We start from the raw sequence: 24009 nt of genomic DNA on the forward strand, positions 1-24009 counted from the left end.
CTGGTACTGCAGCTGCTTTTACACTTTGAAGTTTTTTTTTTTCAGAAGCCTAGTAATATGTGTGTGCAAAATAATCATGAAATTTTTTTTGTCACGATATGTACTGCAATCATCTTGCGACCTCTAGTGCTTGTCCTTATGCACTGCGATGCAATCCACAAAACTTACACCATAAGCATTCTGAAGCAAAAAAATGTGCTTTTGTAATATCAGTTTAGACAGCCTGGCTTTTATTCATGGCAATGTGCTCACAATTAAAAAAATGTTTGAATATAGGCGTGTACATGGTCACCATAGTGGGAGTTCTTGTCTCTGACATTAATGCATTTCTTGTCTTGTGAGTGGTGTGGACAGGAATTGTAGACAGAGTGTATTGGCAGAGCGTGTTTGCATGAACAGTCAACAGATAAAAAATACTAATAAGACTGGGTTTCAAACCCGGGCCAGAACAAAAAGATCAAACTATACTATTGTCGCAGTCATTACATCCCATGTAAAACTAACACACTCTCATGCTGTGCAGTAAACATTGTTTTCATCAAGTTCAAACTGCAATACATGCTCGTGCCGTGCACTGCATAGAGTGCCTATCAGAAGAAAACTTAATGCTCTATAAAATTGCTACAATGGGTCCATTTTCACCAGATATTGAATGTTACATTCAATTTTTTTATTTTTGGTTTTTCATGAAGGTACACTGTACATTAACGGAGTAAACGAGGAGGCCGGTAAATTCATTCATCTTTTTACACCTGACTCTCCTGCAGCTAACAGGTTAATTTTAAGTATTTCTCAGTAACTTGACAATGCTTGTATGTTTCCCCATTCGAGTCTCCTCTGAATACAAGTTGGCTGATTTGCAACATTTGCAGTCCTAGCTTACAGAAACAAAACTTAAAAAAATCTTGAAGTAGGTCAATCTTCCTTGCTCCAGAGCCATAGAAAAGGCTAAGGATGATGTGTTCGGCCTGGTGGGACTATGGGGCATTACACACTATGGTTTTTCTGACATGGCCCACAAAGATGTGACAACCAGCCAGCACAGCAATCCTAACAGAAATGGTTTCTTCTGTGCATGTTCTGCAAGAAGTATGTGTTTCAGGGTGAAGTTAAACTATTGTACCATGATGGTGTGTAAGCAATGCTAACAAATCCTCTGAAACACTGAAATTAAAGCTGCAAGGCATACAGCGTATTTTACGTTTCCCAGATTCAGTTCTTGTCGATACCTATGCATGACTTCACTCTTTTGTGATAACCTGCTTATCTAGATCTCTGAATTTGAATCTGATGTAGCAGTTTTGGAGACCTTTAGATGATGCCTTGGATGCTATCAAGGTCTATTGCAATGACATAATGCTGTTGCTTGTGTATACAATGAGTAACTGCCATTCTCTTATTGTATGCACACCAGTTTGTACATTTCTTTCCTGAATAATCTAAAGCTAATAAATTGGATTTGTTGAGAATGTTAACAACATACTGCAGTGCAAGAGATTTTCAGCAAAGCTGCACGTATGTGAAATTTGTCCCTCTTCAGCAGTGTACATCGACGATCAGACCACAGTATGCTACACTGTTGCAACAGCAAGGCTATGTATATGTGAACATGCTTTGAGGAAATAAATAAATAAATAGTATGCATATGAAATTTAAAAAAACTTGCCTTATGTTCTAAGGTATGTGTCCATCTCATGTAGGTACTGGAGATGAAAATTTTATGCTATGTTGTATATGGGTATATGAGAAGACAGCCATAGTAACTTGCAACCTACTGCTTAACAAGCTTGTGTGTGGGTGGCTTGTCTTCAGGTTTAGCTGAACACTAAATGGCTGATGTCACTAACAAAAAGAGCAACACATATTTTTCCTTAAAAAAAGATCAGTGAAACAAACACTTTATGTTGGTGTACGATGGTAATGTACAGTGGGCTTTGTTTTATTTTGAAATCAGCAAGGGTATGTGCTATATACAAGAACTTCTGTACGGAGTGTGTCAGCACGTCGACTTTCTCCGTAAGGTGACCTTTCCTTTCAGAAGCTGGGAGAGGTGGATCTTGACCTTGCCATTGTCACTGGTCTTCTTTACCCAAAGCTGTGTGGAAAGAACAAAAAAAAATACCTCATTTAATAGAATCTGCAAAGATGCCCTAACAAACCTAGCTGTGCAGATGGCCTACTACAGCATCAACTGCTCAGCAGTGTTTGTATCTGAGCTGTTTGGTTTGTTTTTTAAGCAAGGGCGAGACAGGCACTTGTGGCACTAAGACTGCCTAGTGACACAAAGAATATCTTCAACAATTCCTTGCGTGCACTGTCAAGCTTTTCTGATAAATATTTATTAAATATTAAATAATAATCCCTTCTTGGGAATGACAATCTGGAATCGGTCACGTAGGAAAAGGAAGGATAGGCAAGCATCTAATTTCTGATGTGCCTATTCCCAAAATGCCCCCCAAAAATCTGCTCATATCTTTTGAATCCACACAGACAGACTAGCCTCACTGACAGCTGCAAGAGAAAAGGAGATGGAGTTGCAGTCTACATGTGGAAAAGCGTACTTCAAGGAAACATTAGCATTTCCATTCGTAGAACAGCTTGCCGTCCTCTATCCTCGCTTCAATTGCGTGTGTGCCATGATTCACATTTCCATACTCTTCATCTGTGCAAACAAGCATCAAAATGCGGTTATATGTACCAGGCAAAAACAGCTCGGAAGGCTACAACCTGTCTGAATTGAACTTACAGTCTATTTTCTTGCTGACTGAAGGTGTTTTTCCCTGTGAAAAAAAAAACATTATAATGTGAGGATTCTTTGTTTTCTGTCAATAAAGAGCAAATGCTCTGCTCAACCATCTAAGTCGCAGCCTAAAAGTCGCACTATGCTCTACTTTTAATAAAAGCAAGGCTTGTAGCAAAGAACAAAATGTTCATGAACCAGGAATTGGTAGCCACAGTTCAGCCTCATATTTGTGCACCTGGGGGTCATAATCTTGCATAGAAGTTTTTAAGAAAATACTGAACTAGTTTCCCTCTAGCATAAACATTCTTATCAACTTCAGTTTACTTCAATGGCATCCCATCACAACTTTCATCGACTAGAGTGTCTTGTATAACAGTGAGAAACGGTGGATGCTACCATGGTGCGTATTAGAACCCACGTGCTTCAAGCTCCACATTAGTATTAGCATAAGGCTGCCATGGGGCATCATTAGCAGGAAAACCTCTCTACAAGCATCGGCACAACTAAGTACATACATTACTGAAAAAAAGAAAAAGCAGGTACCTTGTTCAATATCTTTAGGTCATCCAGTATTTCACCTTCATCGAGAAGGAGATTCAGCTGGGGTGGCAGTCTTAAGGAATAAACTCAACCTATGCACATGGTTTCAAAAGGACATACCTTTCGCAGTGTTCAAAAGTCGCACATACATCACAAAAGAAGTCTACAGTATCTATAGTCTGGTACAACTGTACAACTTAACTGCAAATACCCCTCAAAGGAGGTCCTCTTTCCAATAGCATTTACCACGATGGCCATGGCATTACGGTCAATCCCATTCAAATGGGCATGCCTGCTATTCGTCAGCGATTTCATGCCAAAGGCTTAACCGCCATGTCGTGAGAACCAATCAATGCCATTGGTTGGAGGGCTTCCCATGAAGGGTATTTGCCACTGCATTCTTTTATTGTACCCAACTAGAGTATTCCTATTCATTGAAACCATAAACAGAATGCAAGACTTCCAAAACATCAAAAGATATGAGGTGAGGTCTTTCGCCTTTTCTCAAGCGTAGGCAGTGGGTCATTTGGTGTTCTCTGTGGTTTGCTAGTTGTCACAGACTTCACCTTCATGGGATCTGTGCACCATGGCAAGCTGGAACCTTTAAAGAAATGACCAGTGCTACTGACAGCGAAAAATAACTGGCAACTAGAAAACCTAGAACTAGGAAAGCAGATATGCACTGCATTTGATAAAATGGATCAGATCCTGCCGCATTTGCATGAATACTAAGAAAGCAGTCATGCATCCGTGTGCTGCGCAATGTCAAGATTCTCAGGTGGTTGAAACTGTTCCATGGCCCTCTACTACAGCTCCTCAGTCTCTTTCCACTTTCACTCCCACCTTCCTCACTTCATTCAGGTTTCTGCAGTACAAGTGTGACAGATGCCTTTCCTTTCCCCAGGACCAATTATTCTATTCTTTTTCAAAACAGTTGGCTGATATATGCAGTATTTATATTTATATGCAGTATTTATATATATATATATATATATATATATAGATATATATATATATATATATATATATATATATATATAAATACTGCCTTTATCAGTTTGCATCAGATCTTGTAATGTAGTTCCTGTTTTGGTGTAAATGCCACAGCAAGATTGGCAGCAAAACACACGTGAAGTTATCATGCTAGACAACTGAACTACAGTACACATATACACATCAATTTAAAGACAATGCATCAGACCAAGAAAGCATGACGTGAACCAACATGCAAGCCAAAATGCTGCGGGTGAGGCTCATTGAAACGCAAATGCTTTTGCAACCTGCCTTTCCTACTTTGTATAAGTCGCACCCTAATGAAACAAATGCTAGCCTTTCCGTAAATGCATGAGCGAACAAACATGTGCAAGTAACGAGCATTACAAGATAGGAAACATACTGTTAGTCGAGCAAGCAGTGCAAACAAACCAGGCGAGCAGGCAGAACCATGAATAATTATGTACGAGACACATGCGCACCACAATTCACACAGGTGTGGATTTACTGCCATAATTTACACAAGCAAGTGCTTCAAAATGAGCCAAATTTATGGCAACAGAAATCAAGATTAAGACTTTTTGAGATATTTTACTCTATATAATACTTGTGCATGTAAAATGAGCTATCATAAGGTTTCAAGACAAGAATCGAGAGGATATGTTTCTAGTAATTTATGCCTAAAGAGTGGATTTTGGTCTCGCTAAGTATGCCTAAGCAGTTAAAGAATCCCAGGTGGTCGAGATTTCCGGAGTCCTCCACTACGGCGTCTCTCATAGCCTGAGTCGCTTTGGGATGTTAAACCCCACAAACCATCCAAGTATGCCTAAGCATGGTTTGGCCACCCTGCTTCAAGCATTTTGATTTAGGTGACCTCCACATCCTACATAATTAAAGGGAAAAAAAGCACAACCTTTGGCCTGCCAAGTTTCACCAATATTGGAACAAACAATGCAGGCAGGAGGCATATTTCACTTCTACACTCATGATCCAGCTTACCAGCATTGCACAACCTGAAGCAAATTCGCACAATGGGTTTTTCACTCTTGCATGCCAGTCTCGCTATTCCATTTCAAATATATGATATTCAAAAATACTGGATGAAATCGTGCTGCTTTCATTCAGTCCCAATATTCTTCAGCTTTGGTGTTCTTTTTGTTTAGTGCACTTTTATGTTTCTGGCATGTGCACAAGTCTCTTTTTCTTAAAACAGGCCCTAAAAGGACCCTAACACAATATTTATGGTAATATCATAATGCAGAAAACATCTTGCACATGGCCTTTGCAAGCATTTTAGCCAAGTGTAAGAGCTCTGTGTGGACCCAATAATTTAAAAATATTTATGAAGACTGCTCCTGGCAACCTTCTTCAGACGGCATTCTTAGTGCAGAAAAACACATGCACACGAGAGAAAAGGAAGGACACGGGACATGCGCTACTACATCTCGTTTATTGCACTGAAAAGGCCTGCAATATATAGCAATGACCAATCGTGTAGATCAACCAACCACGCCCCCCTTCACCGAAACCGCTCAAGAAATCGCATTTCTGCTCCCAACAAAGCGACAGACGTGTCACTACTGCTTGAAGCATTTCATATAAGAAAGAAGGGGGTAGGGGTGTGTTAGTGACACATCTGTTGCTCTGTTGGGGAGAAATGCGATTTCTTGAGTGGTTTCAGTGAAGGGGGGCGTGGTTGGTTGGTCTACGTATGTGTGGTCATTGCTATATATTGCAGGTCGTTTCAGTGCAATAAACGAGATGTAGTACCGCCTGACCCGTGCCCTTCCTTTTCTCTCGTGTGCGTGTGTGTTTTTCTGCGCTAAGAATGTCGTCAGAAGCTGAGAGCGATCTAGCCAGTCTACAAGTTTTTTTAATCCTGGCAACCACTCGCAACTAGCTGGGGCGTCGCATAACTGCGAGTTCAAAGGAGTTTGTAGCCATCTCCTTCTCGTTAACATCAACTGGGCTTTTTAGCTATTCCCTCATTGGTTGTACTCAAGTTATGTGGGTGGGTCAGGGTTCAGTGGGCACCGCCAAGACTTCGTTTTTTTTTCTAGCGGGCTGGTGCGAGCTGAGTTCATGGGGAAGAGAAGGACCATCACTTTCCATCAGCAATATCTGGCATTAGCTAAGGTAGCTTAAAACATTTTGTGTTGCTGAGTGGACTGATGGAATACCGATGGCTCGTGCACGTTTTCTACTTTTGGTTAAGAGCTTTTCATAACTCTCTTTAGGCACGCACTTGACAGTGGCACAAAACCTTTATTATAGAGGGTGGTCAATACTTCAGTCTCGAGAAGCTGCATCAGTTTCACAAAGATGCAGAGAGATCTTATCTGACTTGCCTTCGCGCTCCTCCGGCATGCAAAAAGCAGCTGCAGCACAATGACAAAACACAGTGTACGAAGACACACACAGTGCTTACTTGCAATGGCTTTATCAGGAATTGCGCAACTATTCACATGTGCTGCGTTGCCACAACAAAAGACGCGTGTTTTTAGTAGGAACGATGTTAAAGTAAGTTGTTTTTTGAAAGTAAGTCAGAAAGCTCATTGCGCAGCTACTTCGAAGTGTTATTTCTCATGAGCACCTACCCTGACTCTTTCCAAATGAAAAGCACTTATCTGAGCACCCCATCTCTCAGCCTTCCAACAAAAATAACAGAACTTGCTTACCCTCATTGCTGATGATTACATTAATGTATTTAGATGTTGCAGCAATGCAGCTCGTACAATTACTAGAGCATTTCAATAAAGTTGCTAGAAGCTAAAGCTGCACATGTCCTTCTCGCCTATCGTCCATTATCTGTTGGTGTACTACAGCTTTGAATAATGAACCAAAAAGCCCCAGTTTTGACATTATCATCCAGGATGTTCGCCTACAACAGTATATATATCACAGGTGATCAGTCGCAGTGTGCCAAAAGCTTACAGAAAGGTAAGCCTACCTCCAGTGAGCTTTATAGTGCTCTGCTCGGATTCTAGCTTGCGTCTCTTCCTTTGGAGGTCCATGATGAGCGATTTCCGCAGATCTCTTTTTTTGTAATTAAATTCCCGGACAGCCGCCTTCTTTTCATGGGTGTATTCCCGCTCCACACGGTCAACCTGAAAAGCATGGGAATGCCATATCTGAGAGAGCACGTTGAAAGAAACAAGAATTAAAAAGTTGCGGGCAACATACAGATGTGCAATTTATTGATTTGTATGACGCAATCTTAAATAGGCTGCTATAAGAGTCACTTTCAAGTCTGATTCTGCACAAAGTGCTGCATGCGAAAGGGTTCCCATTGTTTTTGGAGATGTGCATGCAAAGATGACCTGTAACCATGAAACAATAACTATTAAGACTTAGCTGCAGTTACTGCCACAAAATTGCATGGCTCAGACGGGAATGACTGGTCGGTTTTAGTTCTGCAAATTAAATGTCTTTGTTTTTATTCCACAAGCTGTATCTTGACCTTATCCTCAGTCTGTCGTGGCGTTTTCTAGCTCTCGTCTAGCTATTTCAGATTTCTCAAGAGCAGGAAACAGCACAGAAAACTTTCCCACTTTTTGCACTTCAGTTGGAAAAGAAAGAGCCACTGACAACTTAGACGTGCACAGCATTTTGCTAGTGCCCCTGTGTGGTTTTCTTGCAGTTTTAGTCTCGCGCAGTGCAGCTGTGCAAAGAACATAATGGCTAGCACCACACTGCAGCTTTATAGGTAAGCAGGCAGACATGAAGGCAGCAGCACCACCCATTCACTTGTGCAGTGCCTTTCTAGTACTCAGTGCATGTTAAGGGACCCTAGGTGTTTGTAATTTTCGAAACCCTCCACTATGGCATAGCCGGTGTCGTTTTGGGACGTTAAAACCCACAAAACCAAAACCAAACCTTTCCTGTGTTGCACGAAGTGCATTTAAAAGGCTGGCCAAGACTTCCCTCACTGAGCAGTCCTTCGTAACACCCTTGTGACAATGCTATGAGCAACTAAAGAAAAGCAGTAGGCCTACTATGACTGGCTAAATAGAGCAAACATGACTATGGGATCTTTCTTTTTTGGGCTGGCTGGAAACAGAACACACTCTTCAGCAAAAGAGAAATCACAATTTGAAGAGAATGGCTTCTTTCTCCGCTAACCGCTCCCCATGAATGCAAGTGAGTAGTGACAAGCACCTCATAAGACTGGAAGACTTCGTTCATGAGGCGTCGCTCCTGATAGAGCTGCTCAATCTTGCGCAGCCGCTCGAGGTACTCGGGGTGACTTCCTTCCTCTAGCTGTGCCAGCTGCTTTTTCAGCGTGGCGAGCTTGTCCCTGTACATTCCATGGAGAGCAAAGTAAGTGGTATGACATACTTTTGACTTTATAAAGAAACCGCTAGTCATTGACTGACTCGTTAAATGGGCTATAAAAAGTGAATGCAATGTTGTGGTTTCTCAGGCATGCCACTTGGAAGGCTGCAGATCAGTTTTGACAAGGAGGGATTGCCGCATATTTACTGAAATGCAGCCGAAGGATATAATCAGCATGACAGGCAAAGAACAGCTGCGTAGGCTGAACAATTACATTCATGACAGTTTTCAACATTGCATGTAGCTTTAATTGGAGATCCCTTCAATTCCCTGTGCTTCTCAAACTAGCTTAGGCACTGCTTAACTATGCCACTCATTTCAACTGCGCAAACTCACACTGGTTGAGTGCAGGTTTCACACAGACAACTTTCAGCAATGCCTCCACATGTCAAAAAGGAGACATTATTAAACTTGTTTGTGTGAATGCGGAAACAACCCCTTCAGCTAAAACAGGAGCAGTTGAATAAAATGACCCCTCATCTAAAAATATACATGCTGGTACACTCAAAATGAAATATTGTTCTAGCTTGGGCCCGAGGCAGGGCCCCGGAGTAATGTAGCAGAGGCTAGTAGACTGAATGTGGAACCAACCAAACTGTTTTCATTCAATCAGTTGCTCCTACTAGCCTGTATTTACAGGCTAGTAGAAGCAACTGCGTGAAGGTTTCTATCTTTCTGTCTGCATCCATCACCACGTGGATACTCTCAAGTGCAGATAGCAATATTATTTTACATAGAGATACCAAAGCTGCCTTAGTAAAACAAGGACAATGTCAAATTAAGGGCACCAAAACATTCTATTGGTGAGCATTCCACTAGGTTGTGCAATCCTGAAGGTAGACACTAGAACATAAGGCATCATAAACACAAGCAAGCAAAGAAAAAGACATATACAAGTGGAAGAACATGGACAGAGACAGCATCACAACCAGCACATTAAACGCGGTGTCCAGAAAAATTTAGAAGAGCACGCCAATGAAAAAGCAAGATCCATTTAAGACCGGCCATACATTTATATTTCATTTCAGTGACCACATATAACTCTTGGATGCAGTTCGTGTAAGAAAAAAAAAGACATTAGACAGTGCATCCGCTGTATATGAATTAAGCAGCGAAGAATTTAAATAAAATGGAGAGAACGAAAACAATCGCTGAAATACTTTCTGCAAAGAACTGCCTGTCATGTGTGCGAGTTATCGGCCGATTGTAAATCGGGGCTTATATGTGGCGGTCCACGTGACGAGCTGCTGAACCAATGCGCCGATGACGACGAAGCCAACGAAGCAGACATCTCCGAACCACCTACGCCGGCGCTGCTTCCCCCCTGCGAATACCACGTCCACTGCACTACCAACTACCAAGCGCTACCAAACAACCAACCGCTAAATTTTCCAGGCGGTGATGCTCTATTAGGAATAAATGCTGTCGCCAAACACCCACCACGTAAGTAGTGAAACAGGCCCTCAATCTTGGAGTTAATGCTGACCGCGGCTAAACATACGAAGCGCTGCCGCCAGATGCGATCGCTAGCAGCTGATTCGTCTGAGTTGCCAGACATCAAACTCCAGTACGAAAAAACGCGCTACTGTCATCATACACCCACTCAGAACCAGACAACATGGCTCTTGGCAACCAGACAACACACTGGAGCTCGTGTATTTCTGGTTGTCAAGGGCCATGCTATCAAGAATCATGCTTAACTTAAATTGTATTGTCCAGTTATTACAGAGCAAACTCACTGTTTCATGATCTCCTCTTCATGTTGCATAACCATGTCCGTCTCGCTTGCATCTTCGGTATCTGCACAGGGCGAGCGATCGACAATTTGAACCACGACCTTATACAGTACGTTGTGATTTGAACAAACCGCTATGAGTACACCACGGTCCACCGACTCCATCAACCTAACCAAGCAGCCAGCGAAAAACAGTAGCCCCTGCCGCCGCTAGCACCAATTCTCCTGTTCAAATGAAGATTACCGGAGTTCTGGGCCGTACAACACTGCTCGCTTCTTTTCCCTCAGCAAGTCTAGAGGATATTCCTGTAAGTTTATAATAGGACATCCCACTCCCATTAAACCTGCCAAGGAACCACAAACAGCCGAGCGACGATAAGCTAAGTCCGGCGCGAAAAAAGGTGCACAAGAGATGATACCGTCGGTCTGTGCCCTTCGAAACGGCATTCTCTCTAACTGCTGCCCGGCTCCCGATCTCTGTGGCGCCACGTTTCGTAACCTGGCTTCCTTGACCACGTCCGGACTCCGCCTTCAGAACCTTCTGAAGCACGCGCCTAGCTCCGCCTTGCACTGGCTGTTCCTCTGGAGCTAAAAGACGCGTGGAGTGAACGAGCACTTCACTGCAAGAAAGAGAAGAAGGCTAAAGCGCGTGTGCACTAGCGCATGTTCTCTCGCCCACCTTCGTCCGAATCTTCGTCGTCGTGATCCAGAAAGTCATCGCAGTCGATGCTGTTGTCATTGTTGCAATCGACGTCATTCTCGCCATCTTTATTTATGGATGCGAAGTCTGCCAGGTCTTGCATATACATCATAAAAACGAGATCCCTCAGGGTTTCTTTTTTTTCACAAGCAGAAACAACCCGTGGCGCACGAAAAACGAAAACGCAAGTGAAGAAGAAAAAGCAAGCTACCTCGCCCGAGGCAGTTAGGGTTGAGAATGCTGATGATCGGTTCAGCCACCATGGGCGCTAAAGCATCATGGGCCAGAGAGCTACCGACTGCAGAACTGCAACTTTTGGGCAAAATTAATGCAAAGATAAACGTTGTTTTACTGTAAACAATGCTTTATCATTTATATTTGTGAATATAAATTGCAACAAAAAACAGAGAAACAGCCCCCCTCCCCCCATGTCAGTGTGGAATTTATCCAATATAAGCGATGGCTACGGTGGCTAGATGCATAGAGTTTCTTACTCTTACCTAGAGGGAAAGCTGTGCTGCCGTCTATGGGAGTTTACATGGAGTTTCCAGATGGCCAGTTCAGCCACCATGGGCGCTCAAAGCATCATGGGCCGGAGAGCTACCGAGTGCATAACTACAACTTTTGTCCAAACCTAATGCAAAGATAAACGTTGTTCTACCGTAAATAATGTCATAAGATTGAATATTGTGACTATAAATTGCAAAAAGAAAGAGAAACAGAATGCCAGTGTGAGATTTATCCAATATAAGCGATGGCCCTTTCTCCTATTGGCTTAGTTTTGAGCAGCACAAATACCAATATTTCGCAGTTAATAGGCACACTTTGAAACAAAAAAAAAATGTTATGAAAATATTTATCGTTGTGCAATCACTTAAGGAAGTTTTTAGTGGCATTTCGGGAAACAAAAACCATTTATTGGCGACGTCTGCTTTTGCGCCTTCGCTACTATGGCTTTCGCGGTCTATGTACGCACCTTCAGATGATGATGATAACAAAAAAGAAACATTGCAGTAACGCCACTCCACGTACTGGAGAAAAACCGACTGTCCCGCAACAAGTAGCACACCGGCCCATGATTCTTAGCGCGCCCATGGTGGCTGAAGTGCAGCGCCCTCAGTTTTCCCTCTAGTTAGTGTAAGGAACTCTATGGCTAGATGGGTAGGTGTGCCGACCCGCAGGGCACAAGCGTAGTTCCGCGTGCCTCCGCTTCATGACGACGAAACTGGCGCTGCTGTTCTCCGCCCGGTGCTCACCGGCGGATCGTCTGCTGCTTGTCGCAATCGCATCGCGCGTTTTGTTAACCTCATTTTTGTTTAAAAACATTACTTATTACTTGCGTTATCAGTCAAAATAGTAGCTGAAACTGAGACTTTTGCGGTCTGGCATTGAAACAATAAACAGACGACACTAGCTACCTGTTTTCTAGTCTGTTTGCTGTCTGTCATCGTCCACATGCAAGCGCCGTAGCGGAGCAGGCGCTGCGCTTTTTGTGAGAAGTGATCGGAATGAAGACCAAAAAGGACACAACTTGTTTCGCACCCTTCTGCAAATCCGGCTACAAGTCATCGAGAAAACGATTGAAAGTCTCGCTGTTTTCGGCGCAGCGGGATCCCGAACTGTTCAAAAGGTGGGAGCTTGCTCTTCATCGTGCCGACAAGAGGTTGCAGCCACACTCCGTTGTGTGTGAGCGGCATTTTGACCAAGAGTGTATCGAACGGGATTACAAATATATGATAGAAGGCAACGTTGTTAGCCTCCCACGTTCTCACCCCCGGTTGACGAAAGATGCCGTGCCTTCTGCCCTGCCCGATGCTCCTGCTTACCTGTCAAGAAAGGTCGCGAAACGAAAGACGAAGAATTCCACAGGCTGCCGCCCAACCAAGGCTGCCAGAAATGACTGCCACGACCTTGAGACAGTGCCGGACGATCCAGTACCTTCAAGCTCCAGTGAAGGTATCTCTACGTCTGTAACCGAAGTGTCACCTCGTCCGGTTGACATTGACTTCACTACCTGCACGGTATCCCACAGCGGCTGGACACATCACTCTATTGAAGATTCTGGCGCATCTGCGTTCTCGACTTGCAGAAAAAGCGGACAGAGCATCGTTCTGGTGAAAGTAATACTCCTGGAGCACTGTGCGTCAAAACTGCGAGCCACCGTGTCCGTGCAAGGCGCCGTAACACAGAAGCTGGATTTGGAAACTCGTGAACAGGTTGGGGACCTTTTGGCTGACGTGGATGCCATGATTCCATGTCAGGGCATAAAATGCACTGACCAACTTGACACCGTCCTCGCGAAATCCAAGAATATAAGAATCCACGGAAACACAACATTCAGCTCCAAATGCGTCGGCATCGCCACAAGTCAAGGAGACTCCTGTTTGCATTGCCGATACGCAAAAAAGCAGCTCCTAAATCAGCTGTCGTACAAAAGAACAAAGGACCGGAGGTCGAGGGAGCGCGAAAAGAAGAGAAAGCTTGTAACCTCAAAGTTCAAGAGACTGAAGCGAAATATGTTTACTCTTGAGACAAAACTGGAAGAGATGAGGAGGAAGAACTCAAAACTAGAAAGCTGCGCTCTCATGTCAAGAATAGAAAATTTGCCAGTAAGACAACAGTCACAAGTCATGGCCTGTTTAAATGCTTCAAAGCGGAAAAGCACGAAGGGTTTTAAGTACCAGCGCCAGTGGCTGCTCGAATGATTGATAATGCGGATGAGGAGCAAACGGCTTTATGAGCACCTGCGCAAGGAGAAGATCATGCTGCTGCCCGGCAAAACGTGTCTCCAACGGTACCTGCGCGGATATCGAAGCGGATTCGGCTTCAACAAACGGGTGTTTGCTGCCTTGAAGGAAAAATGCATATGCATGACGGAGCAGCAACGTCATGGCGGCATTATGATGGATGAAATTAAACTTTCCGAGAACCTGACGGTCAGTCACTACGGGAAAGTGAACGGTTTGGTAGACCTCGAAAAATTTTCATCTAGCTCCAGCTCAGAATTGGTGGATCACGCCCTAGTTGTTCTCTTCCAACCATTCACGGGAAAGTGGCACCAGGTGCTTGGCGTTTTCGCCTCGAAGGGGAACGTGAAAGCTGATGTGCTAGCAAAAATTACGGTGGAGGGTGTGATAATGGCAGAAAACGCCTCACTTTTTGTGGATTTCATAACAACAGACGCTGCTAGCTGGAACCGTTCCATGTGGCGTATTTTTGGAATTTCTGGGAAAGCAGGACAAGTTGTCTGCAAGTCGCCGTACCCTGTGGACAAGAACCGCTCCTTGCACTTCGTCTCCGATTTTCCCCATTTGGTGAAGAATGTAAGAAACAGCTTGCTCCAGCACCCTTTAACAACTCCTCAGGGCGTGGCATCCATCAGTCACGTTGATGCCGCATGGCAGCTAGATCAACGTAGCCATGTTGGCTTGAAGGCAATACCCAGGGTGCACAAAGCTGTTGTAAGGCCCGACACATTCGAGAAGATGCGCGTAAATTATGTGTTTCGCTTGTTCTCTGATGATGTCCGGCGTGGTCTTTTCACGTATAGACAGCAGATTGAGCACAACCACGGTTCAGTTCACGCGACCGATGAACTTGTCAAATTGATGCAGGAGATCATCAGCATCATGACTTCAAGATTTCCAGCTGCCGCCCTCCGCCCGAACTCTGCGAAAGCTCGGCGACTTCGTGACTTCCTCCCCTATCTTGATGAGTGGCAACGCTGTGCTCAGAAGGAGGGATTCTTATCAGGGAGCACTGCAGAAGGCCTCCGAGTCACGCTGTCGAGCACTCTTTCCCTCTTGGATTATCTGTCGTCCAAAATAGGCTACAGGTACTTAATGACCGCCAGACTAAGCCAAGACATCTTGGAGCAACTGTTTGGGGTTTTGCAACAAATTACAGGAAGTAACGACCATCCAACCCCCGATCAGTTCTTGATCTCCATAAACGCTCTGGAGTTCATGAACTTGGCCAAGTCACCTGATCATGGGAATGTTTCACCCGGTCTACTAAGCAGCTTGCTTGACACCGATGATGTCATAGCAAAAGCAGAGACCCAGCAGAGGTATGTGGACGACTTACTGGACATAGGGAATGTGCAGGCGGCACACGAAATGCTCAGCGCTTGCCAGCTTGACAACGACCACAGCAGCCTGGTGGTAAGAAAAAGTGATTCGCGGCTCATTTTCTATTTGGCAGGATACGTGGCGCGAAAGTTTCTTTCAAAGACTAAATGTGCCGATTGTGCCACTGTTTTGCTGGCATCGCCAGAAGCTCCCCTTCCGCCTGTGGCCGCTCTCACAGCCCACGTAAGCATGGGGAACTTAATATTCTCATCTGATGCTTTGAACAGTCTCGTGACATCTCTCGAGGAGACCATCAGTCACTGCTTCACAGTCACTGAACTGAGGCGAGAAAGTCTCGGAGACTTCGCCTCTTTTCTGCAGCTCAAACATCCGCCTATGATCGCGGTTGTGAGGAGCATAAGATTGAGATCACTAACAGCGTCGTCAAGTTTTACTCTATCATGCGCCTCCACTTCTTGGTCAAGAGCAAGAACCTGGCCCGTGAAAACGCGCGAAAAAAAGAAAACACCTGAAATTGAGACGCGTGCTTTGAACGCATAGGCATGATTTTGGGGTGTGTTACTTCACTGACTCAAAAACACTAATGTGTGCATGTCATTTATTGCACTTTCAAAAGTTCAGCTAGAAGATACCGTTTTGCAATACAAGCTTATGCACTCGTTTTATTTTATTTATTCGCAAGGTCTGCTTACGCCCATGCACACGCATAAATCACAGCTGAGCACTGTGTTAATATATATTCGCGTTGCCTTGTGATGGCTTGGAACATTTAATGAAAAAAAAATTAAGAACGAGGAAGTGACATAACAGTGTTTGGAGTTGCTTGCCTGAAAAATCGGGAACGCAGCAAACACGCTGTACGTAAAAAAACATCCTTAAACTCGGCTCCCCTGCCTTTGTAATATGTTTACATCCTTTCCCTATTCCCGTAAGACAGCTTGTTTGCAATAAACTCATTTGCACTTGGAAAAAAGTGAAGCGAGTCGCTTTCTGTCATGCGTGGCGACGGCCGGAGGAAACGGTCATGAACCGGGCTTTCGCTGGTGGCGCCACTGCGGCGTCATGAAGAAAAGGCACGCGTTACCCCCGCCGGTCGGCACACCCATAGAGTTCCTTACACTACCTAGAGGGAAAGCTGAGGGCGCTGCACTTCAGCCACCATGGGCGCGCTAAGAATCATGGGCCGGTGTGCTACTTGTTGCGGGACAGTCGGTTTTTCTCGGGTACCTGGAGTGGCGTTACTGCGCTGTTTCTTTTTCGTCATCATCATCATTTGAAAGTGCGTACATACACCGCAAAAGCCATAGTAGCGAAGGCGCAAAAGCAGACGTCGCGAATAAACGGTTTCTGTTTCCCGAAATGCCACTAAAAACTTCCTTAAGTGATTGCACAACCATACATATTTTTAGAAAGTTTTTCTGTTTCAAATTTTGCCTATTAAGTGCGAAATATTGGTATTTGTGCTGCTCAAAACTAAGCCAATAGGAGAAAGAGCCCGCGCTTATATTGGATAAATATCACACTGACATGCTGTTTCTCTCTCTTTTTGCAATTTATAGTCACAATATTCAATCTTAGGACATTATTTACGGTAGAAAAACGCTTATCTTTGCATTAGTTTTGGCCAAAAGTAGTAGTTCTGCACTCGGTAGCTCTCCGGCCGATGATGCTTTGAGCGCCCATGGTGGCTGAACTGGCCATCTGGAAACTTCATGTAAACTCCCATAGACGGCAGCACAGCTTTCCCTCTAGGTAAGAGTAAGAAACTCTATGGGCACACCTACCCATCTAGACACTGTACGATGGCTCTTTCTCCTATTGTCTTAGCTTTGAGCAGCACAAATACCAATATTTCACACTTAATAGGCACATTTTGAAAGGAAAAAAAAAAACGTTTTGCAAATATTTATGGTTGCGCAATTACTTAAGGAGGTTTTTAGTGGCATTTCGGGAAACAGAAACCTTCTATTGGCAGTCTTACAGTGCCTAGAATAGGGGAAGTGTGCAGACCGCGCTGCCGACTCTGAAGCCCTTCCGCCATGCTCCGGAGTGGGAGATCCAGGGGGCGCTGACAAACGCTTACACGTCCGCTCACTGCGTGTCGTCTGCTCGTCTCGCGGTTAATCAGCCGCGTTTGAGACATCCCTTCAAGATCCGCTGCATACTTTCTGCTCTTACTGCGACCTCCACTTTTACACGGCATCTTTATTTATTTGTCAATTATAAAAGTCATGCCGATGTAATTTTATTATTCTATGCAGCGGCCATTTTTAAGCGGAAGAATTACAACCAGCCTTCTACGCGGGATTTCGCCGGGGTGGCTTTAAAACCTCCATTGAGCAATCACTCCAAGAAAAACTTGCCTCCAGTAACTGCCACCAGACACGGGCCGAGGTAAAAAGATTAACTTTGCTGGCCACAGTGCTAGATAGACCACTCCGCAATTTCGGTACAAGTTTTTTTTTTTCACGTATTAAGCTGCCAGTCTTTCAAGCTGCGCTTTGATCGAAGGTCGTTGTCTTCATGCTATATGACACAGTGGCACTAAAGACGTTATTTAGGTCTCCTTAATCCTAATGAAAACCCAAGGAAATATTTAAGTACTTAGCTAAACGTGGCAAGGCATGGCATAAAAAAGCTACAGGAGGCAATACTTTTCTAAACATGACCTGTAAACATTGCATATATATCCGTGCTAGTAAACCACCCTTGAATTTTTTTTTTTCGCCGTGAATTTTGTTGTTTTCCGAATAGATAGGTGAATTTTGTTGTTTTCCGAATAGATAGGTGAGCAGCTGAAGAATCACTTAGGGATAGTAGTAATTTTGTTTTCACAGTTACTGTCTTTCTTCGCTACTGAGTTTGCCTGGGCTGCTTAATTTGGCTGTTCTTTTTTTTTCTGTGAGACAAGAGGAAACACCTCTGCTGCACAACGAAATTTCATTCTTCGCGACCGTATTGTGTGGAAGACTTTAGCAACCCAAAGGGAAATCTGCTGGCTCAAGTTCTTGTGCAGCATTTACAATGATTGTACCGGTATTAATAAAAACACTTATCTAAAGCAGCCAAATTGCATTTCGGAGAGACTAGACAACACCAAAAAAACTGAGTTATCAATGCCGCATTAATTTATTTAAGTATTCATTTTTCCCTAAAACAATTCTGGACTGGAATAAGCCTCCGAATGATGTAGTTTGTGCACCTGGCTTCCAAAGTGCTGTTGAAATGATGTTAGTGATATATTTCTTCCAGACCTCGTGCGTTTACCAGCGCTGCGTTTGATGTATGTTATGTTATCACTTATACTACTTGTGAATTCATTTAGTGTTCTATTAGTGTGTTGTGTTACCTTGCTAATAAGTTTCCCGATACCTAGCTTCTTTGCATGTGTTATTGTATGTAGTTGTGTCCCCCCTAAACAAATGCCTCATGGTCGCTGTAGAATAAATAAATAAGGAAAACACCGGGAGCCGAGATGTTTGCAGGCTATGCTTAAATGAAATTCTATAGCTGCGCTCATTTCGTGTTCACATTCGATGCTGTCAAGCTAGATATCATCAGATATATCAAGCTAGACTTCAACAGAACATCTACCCCTGAACTCTGGTATATATATATATATATATATATATATATATATATATATATATATATATATATATATATATATATATTACCTACTTCAGAATTATTACCCATTTCAATAGCTTAAACTCGACCTGCCGAAAGCCGTGTCGAGCTGTTGCATAGCGAACACGTACGTTCCTCGATCGGCGCCCAGGAGATCCAGATCAGCGGGCGCACACTGCAGGCTACATTCAGTGACACCCCACTGATCTCACGAACCTTTATGACGTAACAGAAAAGTCCATGCGTGCATGCATGTGATTAAAAGCCAGTTTATGTTCAGAACTGGCCGTCAGGTCATTAGGCTCCTCACATGGCAGTGACCGTAGCCCCTTTCCTTAGGCGTTCCTCATATAATATTTCACTCTGAGCTTCCCGTACTTCGAAAGAAGCCCAGCCCATATCTCCCTGTACCGCCTCATTTGTGGTTTTTCCGTGGGCACCTAGTGCTAATCGTCCAACGGCTCTCTGATTTATTTCTAATATCGACTGTACCTCTGATTTTAGGCACGAAACCGCATTTCCGAAAGTAAGTCCGGGCACCATAATTCCTTTCCAAATACCCCTCAAAACTTCATACCGGTTGTATCCCCACAATGCCCTATGCTTCATTATCCCGGCATTCCTTCGTCCTTTGGCCCCAAGTGATTGCTCATGCTTTCCAATGTATGCCGATCCTTTGTTTACCCATACCCCCAGATATTTGTATTCTGCGACTCTGGGTATTTCATGGCCTTGTATTTTAAGACCCTGAACAGTTGAGCCGTTGAAAATCATCAGACCCGGCTTAACTGTGCTAAAACTGAAGCCTAGAGCGTCCCCTTCGTCTCCGCAATACTTAACTAGAATTTGCAATTCTTCCAGACTCTCAGCTAGCAGCACAATATCGTCTGCATACATCAAACCGGGGAGGCGCTGCTCTACCACCTCTCCATTTAATCTATATGACAGGTTAAAACCTAGGTTACTGTCTTGTATCCTGCGTTCCAGGTTTATCATATAAAGCATGAACAGCAGCGGTACCCTCTAAAGCCCCTTGATACTTTGAAAGTTACGCCAACGATTGAACTTTTGCCGCCGCCGCGCTACCTCCTCGCCTCCTCCTCGCCCTTTGCGCGCCCCTTCGCTGAAGGCCGGCTCTCCGCCCGATTTCCTGAGCGACGATTGGTCTCCCTGCCGTTGCCATTGGAAACCGACGCGCGTCCGGCGTTTTCCTTGTGTTTTCTTTTTCCTTCGCGCCATTTTTCCCCTAGTCTCGGCGAGCGAATATTGCGCGCTGTGCTTTTATTGCAGCGTGCAAGCTCTATGCCGTGCTGTTGCGCGTACAACTGCAGCAAGCGACCTGAAGATGGTTATGCGGTATTCATGATATCTCAAGGCAAGCGTGACGGCTTGCGCACGAGTCAATGGATTCACAAGATTAGTCGAAAGACGTTTATTCATAGAAACAACAGAGTTGTTTGCGACGTCGAGTGCCTTTCTCACTCCCCGTAATTACGCGTCACCTGACGCTGCGTTTTTTATTCCTGCTTGCTGCTCAATATTTTTGCGGCGGCAGCACGTTCATCGTATAAAAATAAGGTTGTCCTCTGCAGCATGCTGAATATTCTGCGAGGCTCCAAGGCTCCATCATTTAACACGCTTCAACTTCTGTACAGTGAGAAACAGGGCGCTATAATCTGCTTTTTGCTGTCAGAAATAACTGGAAAATTACAGTCTCTTGATTGCATTTGTCGCGATTATGCTAGGATCCCTGGCCTCCTTCACTAAAAATCAAAATTCGGGCTTGTAGAGGAGCTAGCCTTTCCAGCTTTTACTTGTAGTGTGCGTCGGTTACTCGGGAGCATTGAATGCTGGCCCTGAAAAACTCTTTGGCAAGTAAACCCGAGGTATTGCGGGTAATCTGCACTAGTTAGGTCGTATGGCATTTTTTTTTTCAATTCTTGAATGTGTCTTGCCATGCTTCGACGCACGCGTGGGTTAAAAAATATGCGTTCGTTTTATCAGGGATACGGCCAATGTGCAGGAGGTGTTCATATGATCACACACGCTTCACTTTGACCACGACTACAAGGCGTTGGCAGGTTACCTTCGCTTTGAAAGCTGGAGCTCTAAAAGCGCGATTCCGCGTATTCATTTATTGCGAGAAAAGTTATCCCATCGATGTCAAATCAGCCGGAATCATTGCATCAATTTTCTGTATTTACGAAACTTAAACAATCAATGATGATTATAGTTATTATGTAAAAATAGGGGAACATTTTGCGAGCAACAATTCTTAACACTGTAACATATTACTCATTTCAATTGTATGCAAGATTTTTTTTCACCTAGCCTGAGTAATTATCTCATCGCTCTATGTTCTAGCTACATTTCACTGAAGACCAGTTCGAGCCGCCAATATTACACGAACTCGAAAAAAAAACAGACCAAACGCAGTTCCATCAATTTTCTCTCACCGACCTGTCCTGAAGTAAAGGAAGCCTCCTCGACAGAGACATGAACCTCGCGCTGATAGTAGTCAGTTATTTCTGTGGCTTGCTCTTTTCCCACCTCCATTTATGAGAAAACAAGAAAGTATAAGAATTAAAAGTCAATGTATAGTTGTCTCGTCAGATATTATGAGATAATAGAGATATGACTGACAACGTAAGTCAATGAAAATTGAAGTATATCAATGGGTCATGGGACGGCATCAGATTAAATAGTGATGGTTATGAATAGTGATAGGTAATGATGGTGACTGTTACGGATAATAATAGTAAATTATAGTAATAGGCCCGGATAGTGAGGTGATAGTGTTCGTTGCGGATAGTGACAGTTACGATAGGTTTCTGGCATTAGTAGATATAGTGATAGATAGGATAGCGATAGTTAATGAATTGGCAGTTATATGCTTTGTCATTTCCGCACGTTGAAGACCTATGCGCACCTTGTAATATTTTTATTTGATTGTTGCGTTCAATGAAATCAAGCTCTTTTACACAGCGCATGAGACCACAGCATGCTTGCCCCAGAACTTCAGTGTATCGGCAATAGGGCCCACCACTTCTCCCAGTGTACCCTGCTGTCTTTTAACCACACGCGAAGTCAGTGAGGGGCCACGTACTCATAAAATTATTTAATTCCTCCATCAGCATCATATCAAGACTGCCGTGGCAAACCTGTTCCTCGAAGCAGCAAGGAACAGCTCAAAATTTGATTTTATACAAAATTAACTAATGAACGCAGATTAGCGCGGATCGCTAACTAGCACTTGGTCTAAGCTTTCCAACGGTATACGGTTCGGTGTTGCAGCTAAAATTTAGATTTTAATTGCAATTTACTAACTATCAATTAATTTGGCCCAGTAATTGATTGAAATACATGTACAATTAACCAATAACCCAATCTCATGGTTGATCACGTGACATATACTATGCTTAGAGAGATAGCTTGACAGTAGCGAAATAGACTAAGTCCTGCTTTAACCTTCTCTAATCTTGAAGCTCAAAGCACCAGCCTGGATCGTTTTCTGAAGTTTTACCGCGGTGACAGATTTCACGCTCTAAAAAAAACAAACACAAAGTCAGAGGCAGTACTAGATTAAGTGCACAAAGTAAAACCTTATCATGAGACTTAAAAAGTGTCTGTAGCACAGAACTCGCCTGAAAGCTTTGTTTATCAGTATTCCCCATTCAAACAGTTCTAAGAAGAAAGCAATCAATTCATGAACTTTACTATAGGCATTCTCAATGCTTTTCTCGCAATTTTTCAAAATTTTTGTGCACTCCTGGAGCGCAGACCTGGCCCAAAAGCTCGCGCTTCACTCACTGCTGCGGCCGGCCGGCGGGCGTCAGGGGGAAAAAGCGTGTCGTGCGCAGCGCTCGCCGCCGCCGCGCGAGGAGAATCGAGGAGGAAAGCGCGGCGCGGAGGAGAGTGTCGCTACTTTCAAATTATCAAGGGACTTTACTCTTGCTCCTTGCCGGGCACGTTGTCTGCTACACGCTGCGCGGAAGCATGGAGAGGCCGGCACACACGTAGCTGTTACGTGTTGCCATGGAGTTGTCAGATGGGGGGAGGTTTGGTTGCATAAGGCTCCGCGCCTCAAGGTATCACATAACCCATCGATGTGTTGCCGTTGCACTTATATCGCTGTAGTAAAATTATAAATACTCTTGCTCCCTCGCCGCCACTCTCTGCCCCGCGGCTGCCAGCGTCGGCCTCTGTAGCGGTCGTCTTAAACACGTACCCGCGCCAGTCACTGCGCGTCGGCTGCTTTTGGCCTAATTCTTTCTTTTTATATTTTGCGACATCGGTACTTTCCATGCCGACCTGCTTTGCCCAGGGTGCAAAAGTGGGTATCGAAATGAAGACTCGAAAGGCCGTCATTTCTTCGCGCCACCGAAAGTCCCTACCGAATTTAAAAGATGGGAGCAAGCCCTTCAGAGAAAATATCAAAAACTGACTTCGAAATACAAGGTTTGTGATCTGCACTTCGAAGAGGAAGACGTCCTAAAGACCTATCGGCATATAATTCAAGGTAAGGAAGTAATTTTGGATAGAGGGAAATGGATGTTGGCACCAGGCGCTCTACCAATGGTTTCTCTTTCATTGCCAGCACACATTTCAAAACCGAAGCTTTCTAGACCGAAAAGAAAGTCACCAAAGGATCGCGCTTCCACATGTGTTTCGACAGTGGTGTCGGAACCTACAAGACTCCGTATCAGAGCAGCACGAACAGGACAGCAGCACTGAACAAACGGACTCGGACTTTAATCTCGATTTCCTAGAGTCTGTAACTTTGGCAACAACTCAATGGAAATTTGAGTACTTTCGCGATGAGGAGACAGGTGAAAGATGCGGGCTGTTTTACACTCGTCGTCTAGTTCGAGGAAACGTGCTAGTTGAAAAGACTTTTGTGATCGACGAGCGGTTGTCATGTGCAATGAACGCGTACACCGGTAAAGTGCACAAAAAGGTCTTATATAATCTGCAAAGGGTTGGATAGGTAGAAGATCTTCTTAAGCACGCCAGTGAAATGAAATTGTATGAGGGGGCCGCAGTTCAGAGCTTATGCGAATAGCAAATGCATCATAAAAACTGCTCTGTGTTAACAATCCGCGACAAGTTTGTTCTAATTGTTTAAGGCTGCGCAGAAAACTTCGGCAAGCAAGAGGGTCAGAAAAAAGAAAACGACTTCAACAACTGAAGACCATGACTGCTAAGAAAAGCACTTCTACGAGCTTCGGCAGCAAACAAGAAA

At 44.1% G+C, this 24009-nt stretch overlaps 1 pseudogene; it reads right to left on the minus strand.

The window, feature by feature from the left end:
- Positions 1-1996: 1996 nt before the first annotated feature.
- On the minus strand, positions 1997-11155 carry LOC146183550 (sin3 histone deacetylase corepressor complex component SDS3-like; annotated as a pseudogene).
- Between the last annotated feature and the right edge of the window lie 12854 nt (positions 11156-24009).

Source organism: Amblyomma maculatum, chromosome 7 (genome assembly GCF_055883805.1).
Source record: "Amblyomma maculatum isolate TAMU_Amacu chromosome 7, ASM5588380v1, whole genome shotgun sequence".
Taxonomy (NCBI): domain Eukaryota; kingdom Metazoa; phylum Arthropoda; class Arachnida; order Ixodida; family Ixodidae; genus Amblyomma; species Amblyomma maculatum.